Genomic DNA, 18,910 nt, shown 5'->3' with positions numbered 1-18,910 from the left:
TAAGATGGGATAGCCATTCCAGTAGTAGACAGAGCACAGCAGATGTTGGCCTAGTGTATATAGTTGGTTCTTTCTGCTCAGGCACCTGGTTGAAGGATAATGCAGCCAAGATAATCTATTTATATTGGCCAGGTTGAGGGATATCATTTATTTAACAGAAATATGTGACCGCTCCTCAATGGGCACTCTGGCAAGGGCATGGACTGTAGGCCTGTGTCTGGTGTGACATGGAGTGTGTGTGTGTGTGCGTGTGTGTGTGTGTGTGTATGTGGAGTGTGTGTGCGTCGACTGCATAGGTCAGAGGAAGGAAGGAAATGGCAGACGTTAGATTAAATTGAGACTACATCAGTCTTCCCACTTTAACTGAATAACGCGCCTTTCGAATGCCATGGCCAGAACTTGAAGGTTTCCGTACAATTTGTGTGTCGGTGTTTGTGTGTGTTTGTGTGTTTGCCTGTGCAAATCTTTGCTTAGGCCAAAACAAATCACCCCCAACTTACCACAAGGTTGCCAGAGCTAGGTCTGGAGACCAAGGTGAAACAGTCTAAACACAGCAGTTCAACACCAGCAGCACCAAGGTCTGAGATGAGAGGATGACTAGAGCAGAGATAACCTCCTGTTAACCTCTGCTCTCCTGCTGATCTGCTCCAGTGAGGGCTGCCTGTGGCAGAGGGAGGGGGGGGCTGGTGGGCTGGCTGGCAGCCCTCAGGGTCACGCCTCCGGGATTAGGCTGAGCGAGTATTTTTGATGTTTACTGTTATTTTGCACAGTGGTCAAGCTGTCCACCTCTAGACCATGGTTGGAGGGGTGTGTGTGTGGGGGGGAGGGGGGGTGGCTTCTGGGACTTCAGCCCCACATTTTTTCTCAAAAGCCCAGAATCTTTTAGGTAAACATGACATAAAGCTCAAAAAACGACCACTTCCACATTACCTTTGGAAGTCCCTGTCTATGTTCACAACCTAGTCTACACGAGGTTCTAGGTTTGGGCTAAGCCCCTATGTATGACACAGCTGGCTCCGCCCCCGCTCTAAACTGAACATTTGATGGAGAACCCTCACTATGATTGTGTGTGATAGTATTTTCACTGTGTTTCTGTTATGTTAGCATTGTATACACACGCATTTTGAAAAGAAAAAAAATCTTCAAAATGGCAAAACAAAGATGCTACAGCTAAAAGCACTGAGGTCATGAGTTTTAAAACTCTCCTCTGCACATTTCTGCTAAATTACCACCCACCTCAGTCATTTGGACTGCATATTCACTCCATGCATGGCCGCTGCAGACCTCCACAGTTTGGCGTCAGCCTAAGCAGCCACTTGTGTGGTATCCAGTACAGGAACAGCGCTCCATTAAAAGGTCCTGACTCACCTTGTTTTAAGTGCAAGGTCTAATTGCTAGCATCTTTTACAGCGGCCAGCGCAGCAGCTGGCATTAACATAGATCTTTTGGGACTGTCATTAAGCAGCCCGACGTCCCAGAACCAGCCACATAGCTTCCCTCTGTCCCTCCATCCCTTCTGTCTCTCTGTTCCTCCATCCCTCCCTCCCTCCCTCTCTCCCTCCCTCAACCTTCCCTCCTTCACTCCGTCTCTCCATTCTCCTTCCTCTTTCCCTCCTTCCCTTTGTTCCTGCTTCGCTCAATCCCTCCCTCTTCCCATGCTTCCCTCTATCTTCCCTCTGTTCCTTCATTTCCCCTCCATCCCTCTTTCCTCACAGCTCACTGTGCTCCAGACACCAGGCAGGGAAACAGGGGAGGGGGGAGGGGGCAAATGAAATACCATAGAAATACACACTTTGACCACCTTCTGTTTGACTTATAAATGGAGCCATTATTTACAGTGTGCTCTGAGCATTTGTCTGATATATGGGAGGCCCTCTTGCCTGTCTCCACTCACTGGGGGCTCTTTAGTTTAGTGAGCTATTACTAGTATGGGCAATAATGAACTTTACGGTATCTTTTTTAGGTATTGATGTATTAGCACAATTAGCTGGTAATTGTTGTAATATGTTCAGTAGGTGATTTGTATTGTCTCTGAATATGCACACACGTATGCATGCACAAACACGTATCCACGCATATATGAATACACCCACCCATGCACACAACCACAAACTCACACACACCCAAAAACACACACCAGCTGTAAAACCCTACTAACCACTATTTTCTAAGAAAAGCACACCTACTGAAATACTTGGGTCTTGTACAGGAAAGTAGACTTGACCAGAGTATATTTTGAGAAAGCTGTAGTAAATATTTTGATGATATAGCTGGTGGTGATCCCTCCCAGTCCTCATCCCCCTTCTTTGGCAACCCCCCCCCCCCCCCCCCGCCCCCTCGCCAGGTGTTCTAAACACACCGTGGGCCTCTACCCACAATTCATCCTGGCTGTCTCCCTGGGGCTCAGTTGACCACATGGACGTCAGGGCGGCAGCCTGTCCACAGCAGAGCAAACACAACACACTGTCGCCTCTCTGTGCCTTTCCCACACACACAGTCATACACACAGTCACACACACACACACAACACACACACACACACATGCTGAGGAGGAGCTGCCTGCCACTCTGCTCTCCCTAAAAAGGCTTGCTTGGCTTGGTGAAGGCTGGGACTTAGTGTGTGTAAATGATATCAGCTTAAATGGGTGCTTGGCTTACTTTTTCCAACTGCAAGCACACTGCAGAGAGAGAGAGAGAGAGAGAGAGAGAGAGAGAGAGAGAGAGAGAGAGAGAGAGAGAGAGAGAGAGAGAGAGAGAGAGAGACTGACAGTAAAGAGCAGTATAGTCTATGTGGCTTTAAAAAGTGCAGGCCCAGGTTGGAAATCCTGCAGATGTGCAGGGTATGGAAGTATAGAAATGCTGAGTTTCTGACCAGTCGGCCTTGTAAAAGTCGCGGGCTTGAGGACTAGGACAACGCCATTTGTCAGAACGTCAGCAAATTCAGTAATTAATGGGCCATATCCTATCACAGCTAGGGTAGCCATGGTTGTGTGGTCTGTCGTCCGGCAGCATATTGTCCTCTCATGGTGATCTGCGGCGCCCTCTTAATTCCTCATCGTTAAGAGCAGTCCATTCTCGCCCAGAAATTATTTGTCGACCGTGACACACTATCAGCCCAGCGGATCCCACTCCTCGCACGTTCAAGGGCCCCTTCCCTCCCAAGGAAAAGACATGGTCATGAGCGATGGGATTTCAAATCATCTGGTGTCAAGCGCTGGAAGACTAATGTGCTCTTAGCTAAGTGTAATGTATTACACCCACGGATGCGAGAATCCAAGTTAAAGATATTGCTGTGAGTCTTCTATAATGTACTTCCTGAACATTAGCAGCCACAATCCATATTAGTACATATCACAGGGCTGTTTGGATTGAGACCCAGTCCAACCATGCTCTGACCTGGGTTCCCACGGTAGTTCTGGCTGCATGTCTGACAGCAGAAGCTGAAGGGGAAGCACTCTCCTCCTCCAGCTACAGACGGGACGCTGCATTTGAACAGCTGCCACAGGTCACTTGTTCACCAATGAGAGGAACAATAGTTAAGTGTGTGTGTCTATTTGGTGTGAGTGTGTGCGTGCGTGTTTGTATGTTTATGAGGCCATGGACGTAGACAGGGCTTGTCCCAACACAGCTGGCACCAGAAGGTTGGGAGGTGAGCTGGGAAACGCGGAGTCCATCTTGATTAATAGGAGCGAGAGCGTGGGAGTCTGGGAGTGCGGCCATGTTGGTCGGCAAGGCTGCAGACCAGAAGACAACGGTTCCCCCTTAATGCTGGAGGCCACAGGGCCACGCAGTTCCAGTTCACACCAAAGAGACACATACTGCAGTGAGTGGGAAGACCGGTATCAGCCACTGGTACTGTTTGACACCGAGAGACAGTTTGTTTAATTTGTTTTCCAGTTATAGCTAAAATGCCTCTTGTATTATCAAGATGGAAGCAATGAATAAAATCATTGAAAATCATTCCATAACGCGTGGAGAGGTGTTATGTGACTGAATCCATAATGGACTTTCGAGAGCACTAATGGTTCTATACCATCAGCCACGCTCCACAACGTCCTCTCCCCCAGTCCAGGACCTCTACAGATAGACCAGGGAGACAGAATCTATAGAGGCTAAATCACCCGGTGTGGAAATGTCAGCCCACCCTCCCTTCTATTCTCTGTTGATGTTGACATTTAGAGAGAGAGAGAGACAGAGAGAGGGAGACAGAGAGAGAGAGAGAGAGAGAGAGAGAGAGGAAATAGAGTGAGAGACACACCTTGCATTACAAACATTCTAAGAAAACGTGAAATGTCGCTGGCATTCCAAAGACCTCTGCCAACGCTCTCCGTCCTCCATCCATTCCCGTTTCTTTCATCCCAGCCGTCGTTCCTCCCTGCTCCAACCCGCCTACCCATCACCCTCAACCCTGCATCCCCCCATCCCCCCACCTCGTCCTCCTCTCCTCTCCACCCTCCCCTGCTCCCCCCCCCCCCCGCATCCCTGCTCTACCTCTCTTCTATCCTCCCGCCTTTCCCCTCTCCTCCCTCTGCTCTCTCTCCCTCCTTCAGTCTGTCTCCCAGGTGGCTGTGGGGCCCTGGCTGTCTGAAATGTGATAGGCTTAATCCCATTTAGCCTAATTGCATCTGCGGGAGAGCAGCCCTATGTCCCATCATGTGCCTGTTCTCCTCCAACACATTACAGCCTGCGCACGCAGTACACACACAGTACACGCATGGCACACACACACAGGGACCCTTCTACACACTCAGTACACACACAATGCACACACAGACACTCGACCACACATGCCCCACACACACGATACACAAACGGGCACCCTGCTACACATTCTACACACAATGAGTGCGGGAATGCATTATGCACAACATACAAACAGGCTCCGAGCTAGCATACACACACCTACACAGACTCACATAAACATGCACACTCACACAACCACACAGGGACACGCACATTGTCGCCCTACCCCCAAACAAGCTCTGATTCTGAGGCCTCAGACCACAGTCTTGGTTAGGTGGATAGGAGTCAGAACCGCATCCATGTCACGAGGAACTTGCCCATAACGAATTCTCTAATGGGAGCCACTACCTCCCTCAGGGGTTTTAGTGATGGAGGGCCGGAGGAGCACTTGGCATGAGGCAGGACCGAGGCTTGGGACTGGGACTGGGGAGGGAGACAGGGGGAGGGGGAGCAGAGAGGCTGGAGGCTGGGGTGGTTTTTGATGGCAATGTGCTGCACAGTGAGCTATAATGAGCTCCAGCACTATTCCAGGCTACTTCTCCCTCATTATCCTCGCCAGAGTGGAGAGGGCGGGGGCAGTAGGCACCACGCCGTGGACCCATGGTCACATGGCTGCAGGCTAATGGTCGCAGAGGAGGGAGAGGCGATGACAGTCCCCCCCCCCCCTTACACATACACCCCCACGGCCGCCCATCCCCCCATCCATCCTTCTGTCCTTCCATCCCCCCATCCGTCCCTCCGTCCCCGGGTCTAATCAGCTGTGTTTCAGCCACAGGCCCCCTGGGGAGCAGCAGGATCCACTGAGACAGAGGGAGCTCTAACAGGCCGTGGATCAATCAGGTTTACCACAGGAGATCAATATAGGCATGAATAAGAGGCCCCTACTAACTGGTGGGCTGATTGAAGTCAGTTCCTTCACGGGTTGTTGAAATACCCCCGTCCAATAGCTCCCAACCAGTGTAGGAATGTTCCCTGGTAACGTGATCGTTTTCATGGCAGTCATACCATGGTTCTGTGATTCAAATCACAGATCGGATTAGGTGATGAAGTCTCGATAAACCGTAAAATGTAGGCAATACATTTTCTACCATTGAATTACACCATCTGATACACAATGAGATACAACTGTTCCATACGGCCTTATATTTCTAAAAACACAAATGAGAAAATGCTCACTCACCTGTGACATGAAAGTATGGATAAAACTGCAACGCCGGCATTCACAAGAGACAAACTTCACTGTACCGCTCCCAGAAAGAAGCAGAATCACCACGCAACACAATCTCCAGATGTTCCCTCATCCCCTACCTAGACAGTAATTAAAACTTTCTCGTTTTATCAAACACTGTTTCAGATAACTGCTGAACCACACACTGATCTCTACTGCAGAAAACAACAACAATGCACATGAATGAGCAAAGAAATGAAATGAGAAGATGTTAGGAAATGGACGAGGGCACAAGGGTGACGTCAATTGAGAACAATTTCCAATATCTATCTGATATTATTAAATATAGATATTTCTTTCTCAAGTGGGCAACTTGTGATCTAAGGAAACTGGATTTCTTCAGGGAGAGAATCTCTGGGGACTGAGACTGTTTGTTTGTCTGCCCTTAAGGCCCTTAACACAGAGTTGTGTGTGGGTGCTAATTCAATCACACACAAGTTAAAGCAATTTCCTGCAGAATCCAATTCCTGTCTTTGGTGCAGGTGAGGTCCCCCGCGGACGCTTGAGTCTTGTAAAGGAAATAAAGTGGCTATAAACAGCCACCTTAAAGGAAGAGGACGAGCCAAATGCAATTAATATGCAAATTCCAGGGGAGGCTTAATGGGGTGTCTTAACGAAGACTAGTGTGGAGAGAGATAAGGTTGTTTGTTACTTGTTTTTCTTCTAACCTCCGTCTGTCCATAGTGAAAGCCCTGCGGTGGGGATGGGGAGGGGGGGATGGGACGCTCTTGAAAAGCTGCGGTGTCGTGACATGTCGAACCAGACCCTGTGTGGAGAGCCGCACACAGAGCCGCAGCAGAGGGAGAGGAGACGAGCTCAGCCGTGTGGGACACGAATGCCAAATGTGGACAGCTGATTGAACAAGGTTTCCCATTCGTCGAGAGGGGCTTCTCTTGTGGGGGAAGAGATGTGTTTTTTTGGAACCCGTCCGCATATTGGGGCCTGCCGTGGTGATGGAAAGGTGGAGCAGGCGAAGGTGGAGGAGAGAGGAGAGGTGGAATGAGTTGCCTGGGGATGGGGGCCAGCAGAGAGAGGAGAGGGTCACAGTGTGCATTCAGATTGGAATTGCATTTGAATCTCCTCGGCCCTGAGCACACATAGGTGTCTTAGCCGAGCACGTCAGAGGGAGGGAGGGAGGGAGGGAGGGAGGGAGGGAGGGAGGGAGGGAGGGAGGGAGGGAGGGAGGGAGGGAGGGAGGGAGGGAGGGAGGGAGGGAGGGAGGGAGGGAGGGAGGGAGGGAGGGAGGGAGGGAGGGAGGGAGGGAGGGAGGGAGAGTGGGAGGGAGAGAGAGAGAGAGAGAGAGAGAGAGAGAGAGAGAGAGAGAGAGAGAGAGAGAAGGAGCGAAGGAGAGGGAGAGAGGGACGAGGCTTCTGATTTAGAATGACAAGTTGGATGAAAGACAGGGAAGGAGCCAGCAAAAATAGGCAAAGAGAGGGATGAAGGGAGGATGGCGAGGGCCATGGGGTCGATGCAGAGAGATGAAGGCACACCAACGCCGTCTGATGGATCTCAGTCTCCAGGGGCTGTCCTCCCTCCTCCATCCTTCCCCTCTCCCTCGGCCCCTCCTCCACCATCCCTCGTTCCCCTGCCCCCAACGCCATGATTCACACCCCCTCCTTAGGCTGAATCATGGCTCTACTCTGGACATGCGGCAGTCCTCAATCTCTCTCCCTCCATCTCTCTTCTCTCCACCTCTTACCCTCCATCTGTCCCTCCGACTCTTTCCGTCCACCTCCCTCCACTCCATCAGCCCCCTTCCATCTCTTACCCTCCATCCATCAGCCTCCATGTTTCTCCCTCCATCTCTCGGTTATCATCAAACAAGTATATGAGCTGCGACCAAAGCCTGATTGCATTGAAGAGCCCAACTCAGCAATTTTTATGAGACGTACACTCACACACACTCCAGCACACACACCACTGGCTTTGATGGTACTTGCAAAGAGTTTCCATCTTAAAATGCTTGAGTGTTTACAAGTGATGATGCAGAAGCAATTTAGTGGAGGACAGTGTAATTCTACGGGCAGGACACCATAAATGTTGATTGGATGGAAGTTGTGTTGAATATATAATTATACAGGCCTTATTGGTATTCTACGGATATTGCACAACTGCAGTACAACCAGCCACAGCCAAGTGTGTTTGCAGTTCAATGACACTGGTCCACGGTCTACCCATTATGCTACTGTATGTTACTGTGCCAAAAACACAACAATTAATACAAAGCATCCTTAATTAATTTAACTCTAGAATGGGATGAAATTAATTTTATAATGATTTGAGATTGTACATGTTAATTTTGACAATGGCTATCTCTCTAAACCTTTTGTGAACGGGCCAGAATCTTGATCGATATGTTGTGGCATACGCCATGTCTGGAACTGGGACATTCTTTACACGCACACACACCCACACACTAGCACAAAAACACACACTCACACAAACACACACACAGACATGTGAAAGCACACAGAGGGAATTATCAGGTCCTGGCTCTTGCCGTGATTAAAGTGTCCTGCTCTCACCTGCCCAAGTCCAATCAGGGTCTGTACTGATTGCAGCATGCTGGCGGGCTGGCTGGCTGGGGCTGGGGATGAGGGTGGGGCTGGGGCTGAGGTGGCAGTTGCGATGGTGAAGTGACACAGGGGAGGGCAGTGGTGACTGGACAGCTGGAGCCCAAGAAGGAGCCCTCTGGCCCTGCCAGACCAGACAGAGGTGAATCAATCATCTCCAAAGATGTCAGCATCTGCCCAAGCAATTTCCAAACAGAATAAATGGCAGATGGGGATGTTGTTCCCCTGTTTAATCAGTCCACCAAATGTGGTTTTATCTGGTATAAAATGAAACCATCTGTACCACGTAGGTGTAAGGATCAAGTGAGGGAGGACAGAGGGATAGGGGGAGGGGGGATAGGGAATGAGTGAGAGAGAGAGAGAGAGAGAGAGAGAGAGAGAGAGAGAGAGAGAGAGAGAGAGAGAGAGAAAGAGAAACAGAAAGAAAGAAAAGCAGACCCAGAAAGAGAGGAGGGAACAGAAATAGATGGATAGCCAAAGCAGAAGCAAAGTGGGAGTAAAAAAAAGAAGAGAAAACCACTTTTATCCATTAAAAAGCAGGAAAATCGCACTGCAAGCTCACACCTCCACTCTAATCTCCTTTTTTCTCCCTCACAGGAATACAGCCCCGAGGCCATAACCATTATATCTAGACCCATTTGTTTCCTGCACCTCCAGCGAGGCACAGAGGCTGTAATTTGGTCTCCCCAGACCCAGAGGAGACAGATAGAGGAGGGAGGGGGCAGCCCACAGCCCTAAGATGAATCCTTATGTTTTGAACTGAAGATGATCGCTTTCTATATGTAGGCTGGCGCCTCCAATAAAAAGCCAGTTCTGACTGGAGATAGACCCAAGGTAGAGCTTTAGAATGAGACAGGGAGATTGGGTTGGACCATAACCAGCTTTCAGAAAGTATGCCTGAACAAGAGCTCAGGTTTTTGTATGTATCAGGGTTGATAACACTCTTTGTCCTTGCAGGCAAATAAGGGAACATTAAAGTTTTAAAAGCTTTCAGTGGGTAGTTAACGTTTTCAAGGTGATCAAAGAATGTATCAACAATAAGTGTATTTTTCTTTCAAAGCTAGGGGTGTTGTCTAAATTGAAGAATTTTTTAAATCTTCCATAAGTAGACCTTGGGCAGTTGTGCATTCTATTGCTCTTCTAAATTCCATCTGCTAAAGTGTGCAATGTAAAATGTTAAATTCCCTCCTTTACAACCTTCAGAAGAACAATATGCCCGGGTGATGCTTTTAAAAGCAATATCACAAAGCGAAGAATGGATTCCATCAATAGTATGTGTCTCTCAAAAGATTTTTCTTCAATTAATTTCTGCCCCTCTCCATCTATTGATTCCTTCTCGTCTCGTATGCAGCTGAAGCCTCTGTTGTTCAGTATAGACAAAAACGCTTTTGATTTGTACCATGAAAACTAAAAACACAGAGAACCAGATGCGGCTTCATTCCAAACAAATCCTCCCGAATGTCGGATGTTTTTAGCTTCTGTAAACCACTTATTGTCATTGTGGTTCATCTAGCTGATGTCAATGAGCAGTCTACTATTGCAAACCATACTGCACACTCCATTTCTGAATTTCAGCATTCAGTAATAGTTTTCATCCGATATACAGAATGGATGGTTGTTCTCTGCATCCCCCAAAGGACAGATCTGTCATAGGAGAAATATGTTTTTTATTTATTTTCAGGATGCCACAACAGAATAGGCCTCTCTTATCTCTCTCAAAGAGAACACTGTGACATCTACCCCCCATAGCAAAAGGTCATAATCTAATTTTCTGCTTGGATTCAAAGTGAGAGTTGCTGACCCATCTCCAGCCTCTATCCTCCCCTGCCTCGCTCTCGTCGCCACTGGGCGGCCTAATGTGACGGATGTATTGTGACACGAGTTAGGCTCACAATTTGTTCCAGAAAATGGCTCAGCGTCGTGGCCGCAGCTAAATGAAGACAATGGAAGGCGGTTGCGGGGCTGGGACTTCAGGACAGTGGGTAGCTGGTTATCTCGAAACAGCAGGGTTCACATCCAACCCCCCAGTTATATTTATCAGCGTGAGTATGAATATTTAATATTGACCGCGACCAGAAGGTCTCTGAAATGGGCCTGAGGAGAGAGGACCCACACACTCTGCTGATGCTGCTGCTGCTGAGAACAGCAGACTCACCCCACTCAACATAAACAAGGAGTAAGTAAGTAAGTAGGTAAGACTTTATTTATATAGTACATTTCATACAAGAATTGTAGCTCAAGGTGCTTTACATCAAATCAATAAAAACAATAAAAATAATAATACAAGTGATAAAAGTAATAATTAAAATAGCAACATAATAGTATAACTAATAAAAGTAGTAAAACCCTTCTGAGATAAATGTACTTAAATGCTTTGGTAAAAAGGTAGGTTTTAAGCTGTCTTTTAAAAATGTCTAGCGTGTTTGCTTCCCTAATATTCATGGGTATTTTGTTCCATAGTTTTGGGGCGTAATTAGCAAATGCCAAATCACCAATGTTTTTATGATTGCTTCTGGTGACCTCTAATAGGCCTGCATTTGATGATCGCCGTGTTCTAGCTGGTGTGTAGTTTATAAAGGAGTTAGCAATGTAGCAAGGTCCTTGTCCGTGTAGAGCTTTGTATGTGTGGAAAAGGACCTTTAAGTCAATTCTCAAGGTAACAGGGAGCCAGTGTCAAGTAGCTACGACAGGACTAATGTGTTCTCTCCTTTTAGTTTTGGTTAATAATCTAGCTGCAGAGTTTTGAATGAGCTGTAGTCTTTCAGTGAAAGAGCAGCCATTCACCCCAAAGGAGAACCTTGGACCTGTACAACACACCAGACAGAGAGCAGCCGATTCACCAGCATGAGTTCAACACAGAGCTGGGCCAGGAGGGAGTAGACCAGACCAGGCAGAGTATCAGGAAACCACCCCTCAAGTCTGCACATCATCAGTTTGTAAACATGCTATAGCGTGTGCTCGCGTTTGCAAGCATTCCATCAAATGCAATCAATTCAATATACAGTTTACTGTGGAATATTTGGTGTGCTTTGACATGTACAGTACCAGCCTCCAAGACTTTTTAAAGGGGCTTCTCCAAGAAACCTAAATGCAGCCAGTCTCCATTGAAGTTGTTGCCAATTAGCGACAAAATAACAAGAGCACAAATTATCGTTAGCGTGATGCCAGTCCCACGAGTATGGTTGTGGTCACATGGAACAAGGGACTTGTTAGACTTCTACCTGGCGAGAGACAAGAGAGAGACACCAGGAGCTGAAAGAACAGATCACGTCGGGGGTGTCCCCGCCACTGAGGGACAGACAGAGTGACAGCGGCTGGCATGCAGGTCACCAAGCAGACAGGCTGACACATGGGCATCATGGCTACTAAAACATGCACACCTTCTCCTTGTCGTTTCCATTGGCAGGGCTGGGTGACAGGGCTGGGTGACAGCTCGAGGTGACAGACAGGCTAGTGACAGCAGAGAGGAAGCAGAAATCCACCGTTCAGACTAATGGCTATGGCCCAACCAGGCCGACATTGGGCTCACATCCTCAGATTCCCTCTCTCCTCCACCAGCTTCCTGAGGACAGTACAGACACCAGGATAATTACCCTCACACACTGTCCTACTTGTCTGGGGCCAAGGTGGATCTGTGTGTGTGTGTGTGTGTGTGTGTATTTGCGTGTCCGTGTATAATGTGCGTGTGGTGTTACTGTAGGTGTATGTGTGTGTTTGTATGTTTGTATTCCAGTGGACAGAGAGCCAATGAGAGCAGCCTGTCGGGCAGGTTGGTACAGCATACATATGGATGGGGTGTTCAGGCTGTGCATTAATGGCCTCCCTCTGGAATATCAAACACGGGTGCAGTCCAGAGAGGAGCTCTTCTGGGAAATCAGAATAGCAGTAGCTATTCAGGTCAGGCGGTGTTCCCTGTCACAGCTCTATCTTCTTCTCCACACACACACACCCACAGACACACACATCTCACACAATATAACCACGCACGCCACACAAACACGCGAAAAACACACTGCAGAGTGCAATCATCCTGTGCTAGGTGATTTATGCTTGCATTGTGTATTGAGTGGAGTGCAATGAAACCACTCTCAGAAATACAATTGGTTTATGTTGAATCAGATGCAAGTCAGAGAGGGAATGGTTTGGTAGAGGAAGTGATCCTGTTAGTTTGAACGGTGATTTGCTAGTCCATGGAATGTGCTCTCATGCTGTGTTGCCAAGCATCAGTCAGTGACTAAGCGGAGAGCAAGACCTTAAAAGATAAATAAAATCATCATGACTTAATGAGTCACCTTGCATGTATTTTTCAGTTGATAACTCCTTGCCTTTTTTTGCGTCACTAGAACAATGCGTTCAATGCATAAACTGCTGATCTCTCGACCTTTCTGAGGCAGGACTGTACTCTGAGGATTCATTATGGGGTCAGAACATAGTATACATTGTTAAATGGACTTCATGGCCACCCACGCCATCTCAGTTTTACAGAAACAATGATGTCGAATCAAACCTACACTCTGACACGTTTAGCTGGACATCTGTACAACATTAGAATAAAGTGGATCTATTAATGCAGTCAGCACGGGTCAAACCATTGACATCCACTCTCAGTTGATCTTGTTGAGGGGAAGCAATGTAAGAGAACAAAGGTCTTTATGTGTGTGTGTGTGTGCTCCAGTGTGTGTGTCACATGCAGCATCCCACCAAGAAGCCTTGCCTTGACCCCTGACGCTGGGGATAGTGAATGCACAGTGTTTGACCCTTGACCCTGCTCTTGTACGTCAGCAATCTTTAGAAATAAATGCTTTTCTTACACCGCGCCACCAGATGTGCATGTTTCAGAGAGAACAGACGTCTTTGACCATGGCCATCAGGGAATGCTGACAATGTGATGTCACATTTATGACAAGGAGGGAGTGACCTCGCTACGGAGCACTCCCTCCCACCCAGGGTCCCCATGTCAATGCGGGCTATGTATGCTCTGCTGGCCCAACTCTGGGCCCCAGCAGGCCTGTGGTTCAGGCTAGGAATGATACTCTGATAGCTACCCTGCCGTGTTAAAGCTAGGACTGTGTCTACGTCTGAGTGATTGTTCTGACTCAAATGCCAGGCGATCTTTATGTTGAAAAGAGACTGATTCTGAAAGACGGGCCAGCATGGAGCATGAGAAACTATCCCGAGAATGTGAAACGATCAATCTGGTTTAAATGTGGGTGTGTGTGGGCGTTCTTCAGATCAGTGATTCCACCGCGCACGCGACGCACTCCTTCCAGACACAACACTACTGCTCTGTTGACAAACTGTGTTCTCAGACGCCTCCTCTCCTCTCTCCCTCACTGTCTCACCTCCTCCTCCATCCATCCATCTCTCCCTTCCGGCTGGGCTCCCTCACTCTGCCTCCTGTAGCTGTGTGTCTGTAGAAACAGAAGTCAGGCCAGGATTGGTGGAGAGAGAAAATGCAGAGGATCAATGGAGGAATGCGAAGGCAGAGGGAAGTAGAGAAGGAGCAGGGAGCTGAGGAGGAGTAGAGGAGGCAAGAGAGGAGGAGCAAGAAAGAGGAGCAGAGGAGGAGGATGCAGGAGTGGCTGGGAGAACGGTAGTGTGTGGGTTTTCCTCTGGAAACAAAGGCTGTGTGATTTATCACCCTGCAGTGAGATCATAAATCACACCTGCAGCGCAGAGCCTTTAAACGCCCTGCGTCCTGACAGCATTTACCTTTTATAAATGATTGGGCTTTACCTCCCACGGAGCCGGGGCTATCTCTCTCTCTCTCTCTCTCTCTCTCTCTCTCTCTCTCTCTCTCTCTCTCTCTCTCTCTCTCTCTCTCTGTCTCTCTCTCTCTCTCTCTCTCTCTCTCTCTCTCTCTCTCTCTCTCTCTCTCTGTCTCTCTCTCTCTCTCTGTCTCTCTCTCTCTAACCATGTTTCTCCTTTCCCTTCATCTTTGTTCTCTATCCACCATCTCTATGTCAATCCATTTCTCTCCCTCTCCCCCTTCCCAGCCAGTTCACCCTCCTCCTCCTCCTCCTCCTCCTCCTCCTCCTCCTCCTCCTCCTCCTCCTCCTCCTCCTCCTCCTCCCCCTCCTCCTCCTCCTCCTCCTCCTCCTCACACCCCCTCCTCTCTTATCCTCTACTGTCCTCTCCATCTCTTCACTCCCGCAGCATGATGGGATGCCCCCAGTGGCCCAGGCTCTCGTCCCTCCCGGTGTTGTCGTTCGGGGGGGATTGGCGGTGGTAAAGCAGCTTAAACCCTGCCTTCGCTTCCTCCGCCGCCGTCGCCACGGAAATTAATGTGTCAGTCTGGCCCCTATCTGGTTTTTCATAACCACTTTTGTGTGTAGCAAATACATAAGGAGGGGTGAATTATGCCTACACACACACACACTGTGACCCACCTGTACACCTCAGTGTGTTTGTGTGTGTGAGAGGGGAGGAGAACACACAGATGCAGCTGCAGGAGTGCGACCACAGATAAAGGTAACATCTCCAGACCATTACTTATCTCACGCAGCAGCAAAGGTTTGCAGATATTATACCTGCTGTCTCCACATAATAGCTCAGGGTAGGAAGCTGCACAGACACACACACGTACACGCACACACTCAGAAAACACACACACACAGTGGAAGCACATACTTTGCCTCACTGAGGTAAAACAGATGAAAGAGCTAGTAAATGAAATCTGACTCGACATTATAAAATGCAGCACTGCAGGACCAGGAGCAAGGAGGACAACACACCTCACCTTACAGCTCCAGACGAGGAAGAAGCTCAAGCTAACATGAAAGTTCATGCCAATGTCTGGAAACTCTTACAGGTGGTTAAATCTCATTGGCTGAGACACTTGTGTGACACAAATGTTAGGATAATGCCATCACATTGTATTAGTGATTGATTCATTTGTACATTTTTTAGATTATTGGGTTTTTACATTATACCATTCAATGGTACTTAGAATCTTCTTCCAATTATTACTTTTCTAAGTGTTAAACAAATTGTCGCTTCTGACACTAAAGAAGCAATGTTTTTCCTTGTTTACATGCTATATTTTTGTGAACAAACAGACAAATAAAAAACACTTTTTATATGAAATGAACAATGGCAGACTACACCATGAAAATTTACAAAAGAAGAAAAATTTAAATTCAACAATTCACTTCTCAGTGAATTAATCATATCCATGCATCGGCTGCTCATTTAGTCACAATTCCATCTGTTAAATCGTTATACACTTGATCTCTTACTCTAAAGCTCTGTTTCTCATTCAGTTCCAACTTTTCATGGCAAGAAATAAAACGAGGGAGCAGCCTGAGAGGATGAATAAAAAGTCTCCGTCATTTCGCCTCCCGTTTCAGTGTGACAGTTGTCCTTTGTATTTGCGTTGGAAGAGCTACAGTGGAAACGAGAGTGGTTGCAAATGCAAACTATTTCCCTGCCAGAACGTTGGGTAGTCAATACATACTTTGTTTGGAGGAATATCAGGACCAATGCAATGGCCAAAACCTCTGAGCTTCAGTCTGTATCCTGAGGGGACGCCCAGTGTAATGACGGTTGATACGACAGTTCCTGCATGAAAGACAAGTGGTATACTCTTATAAATGACATGAATGGGCTATATGCTTTATGTGTATGCTCCATAATTAAAAACCTAATTATTTATAATTTCCTATCAAGGGATGGTTAAAAAATATTTATTTGAAACATATACATGAATGACAGGCGGACGCAGACTCGTTTTTGTTAAAAAACAAAGACAGAGCCGACCAAAGCTGCTATTGTCCTCTAAGAACAGTAAGCCATATGAAACTGGCATGAGGTTAAGAGGATTGTGTTAGCTCCTAGAAGCGTGTCCTCTGTGTGTACCAACATGGAGGTCTTGCATGTAATCAGAGCTGAACTCTGTCTAGAGAGCTGAACCCTCGCACAGGCCCGACTGGAGCCATCCTCATCCTTCTTTCCTCCCTTCCCTCCTTATGCCCCACATTCTTCTTTTACCTCCTTTAATTTTACCTCTCCTTCCTCCTCCTCCTCCTCCTTCTCATCATCCCGCAATTTCCTCTCTTTCCTCCCCTCCTTGTCCTCCACATCCTTCTCATCCCATTCCTCCACCACCTCTTTCTCACCTCCCTCCTTCACCTCCTTGTCCTCCTGCTCCTCCTCCTCCAAGGCTTGGCGCTTAGGTCCCTGGGCTCAGTGGAGGCATGGTCCACATTAGGGCCTGGTGGACTCGCTCCACAGTTTGGTGCCCTGGGTTAATTGGCTCGACGGTTGCCCAAGGCTACGAGCAGCTCTGTGGGTTGTTCAAACCCCCAACTGCTCAGCCATATAATGCATTCACATGGAATTAATTAGGTATTCATAGGAGTCCGTCCTGAAGTATGTGTTTACCTCATAGCCTCAGAAAGATCTCCTTTTATAGTTATCAAATGGCACACACCTCTCCCTGCCATTATGTCAAGGTTGGGTTATTCTGGCTATGTGAGGGTGGGAGTCTTTCAAATTAACGTCAATCTTACCCAGCATGCTCCAGAGCTCAGCAGAGACGACAGTTTTCTGGTATGAAGCCACACGAAAGAGGAAAAAAAATCAATATTTTAAATTTCATAGAACCCTCGTAAAAGAAGGGTTCAATTGGAAAGGTTGCCAGTGCTGGCCAGGGTATATCCAAACGCCCCTCATAAAACAATAAAAATATCGTAGAAACATTGTAACCAATAATACTGTTGAACATGCTCAATAAATCTGAGGAGGAGATTCTTTGATGGAAACATCTGAAGTTAGCTATCAGTAATACAGGTCTATGTTGGATTTTAATGAGCTGCATTACCTTGAGATGAACAGTGACGCCCATACCAGCATGGGCAGTGCCAAAGCAAGGCTTTGGTGAGGTGATTAGTCAGGAATGCCTAGGATGGCTGTCTGAGTGATGTTGGATGGGGGACGCTGAGGTGAGGTGTGGCCTGTATGAAAAGGTCACCCCTCCACACACACACTCTCTATCCCACACACACACACACACACACACTCCTCCCCCTCTGTACACCCACCCACACACCTCCCCACGTCATAGGGAGACATGGGAGGTCAGTTTAACAGTGATGTGTTTGCAAGGATGTCAGGTCAAATCAACCTCACAGATTCACAAACACACACAGACACACACACACACACACACATTCATACCCACACAGCAACACATAACACACACACACACAGCCACACATGAGCTGAGCTCTGATTGCTGGAGGGAGTAAAAACATTTGAGCACATTTATAGTGGCCTTTTTAGCAATGTGGTGGCACAGGCAGAAACAAGCATATCTCAGCAAACACACACACACACACATATTTCATACCCAGTACTACTGTACCACCCATAGCTGCATGGCTGTATGAGTGATGTTGTGTGTTTACAGTGAATTGTGATCCTCCTCTCCACTGTCCCTGCACCTGTGATGGCTCTACCACTGTGGTTGTCTGTGGCTCAACATCCCAGGTAGAGAAATATATAAATAAATATAAACACTGGCTCAGGCTCATGTTCTCTCTTCCTCAGTCTCTGCCTCCCCCTCTCTCTAAATGTCTCTCTCTCCCTCCCTTTCTCTCCCTCTCTCTTCCTCAACACGGGGAAGTAATGAGGGGCTACCTGTAATTACAAGCAGCTGCCGTCGTCCCTGACGAACGCTAATTGCCAATAACGATTTTGGAGAGCTGTAAAAATCCACCGGCTGACGTTTCCCAGTTCTCATAGCAGGGTAGCAAGTGAAGGACGGAGGGATGGAGACAGAAAGGTTGGGGGGGGGGGGGTCTGGGGGGTGGGGGTGAGAGAGGGAGCAAGGTAGTCTCCATGCAGGGGAGAGGGAGGTGGTTAATTTGTGCTGCTGACATATCAGAACCCACAGTCACCTGTTTGCCATCTCTTTCATGGGCTGATAACAGCTTTATTACAGTCATAATGTGCAGGTGGAAGTTTAAAGGTCCCACATGAGTGTTGATTCCTGGGAAAGGTGTGTATGTGTGTGTGTGTGTATGTGTGTGTGTGTGTGTGTGTGTGTGTGCATGTGTGTGTGTGCCTGTGTGTGTATGCTTCCATCCGTGGTAGATCAGTAGAGTGTGTGTATGGGTGGGCCACATGACTGTGTGGGTCACATGACTGTGTGGGTCACATGACTGTGTGGGCAGCTTAATAAGACACATGTATAATTAAAAGACAACGAAGCAGCTAATTAATGAAGGGTTGTGTTTGTCTGTGTGTGTTGTAATAGAGATGCCACAGAGAGGCTGTCAGGGGGAAATTCAATTAATCCAAACAGAGAATGAAAGAAAGGATAGGGAACAAGGAGAACACAACACAACAAACCTGCATAACAAGT

Source organism: Hypomesus nipponensis, chromosome 3, assembly GCF_054491055.1.
Source record: "Hypomesus nipponensis isolate SF chromosome 3, ASM5449105v1, whole genome shotgun sequence".
In the NCBI taxonomy this organism is placed as follows: domain Eukaryota; kingdom Metazoa; phylum Chordata; class Actinopteri; order Osmeriformes; family Osmeridae; genus Hypomesus; species Hypomesus nipponensis.
Note: the sequence above shows the minus strand (reverse complement) of the source record.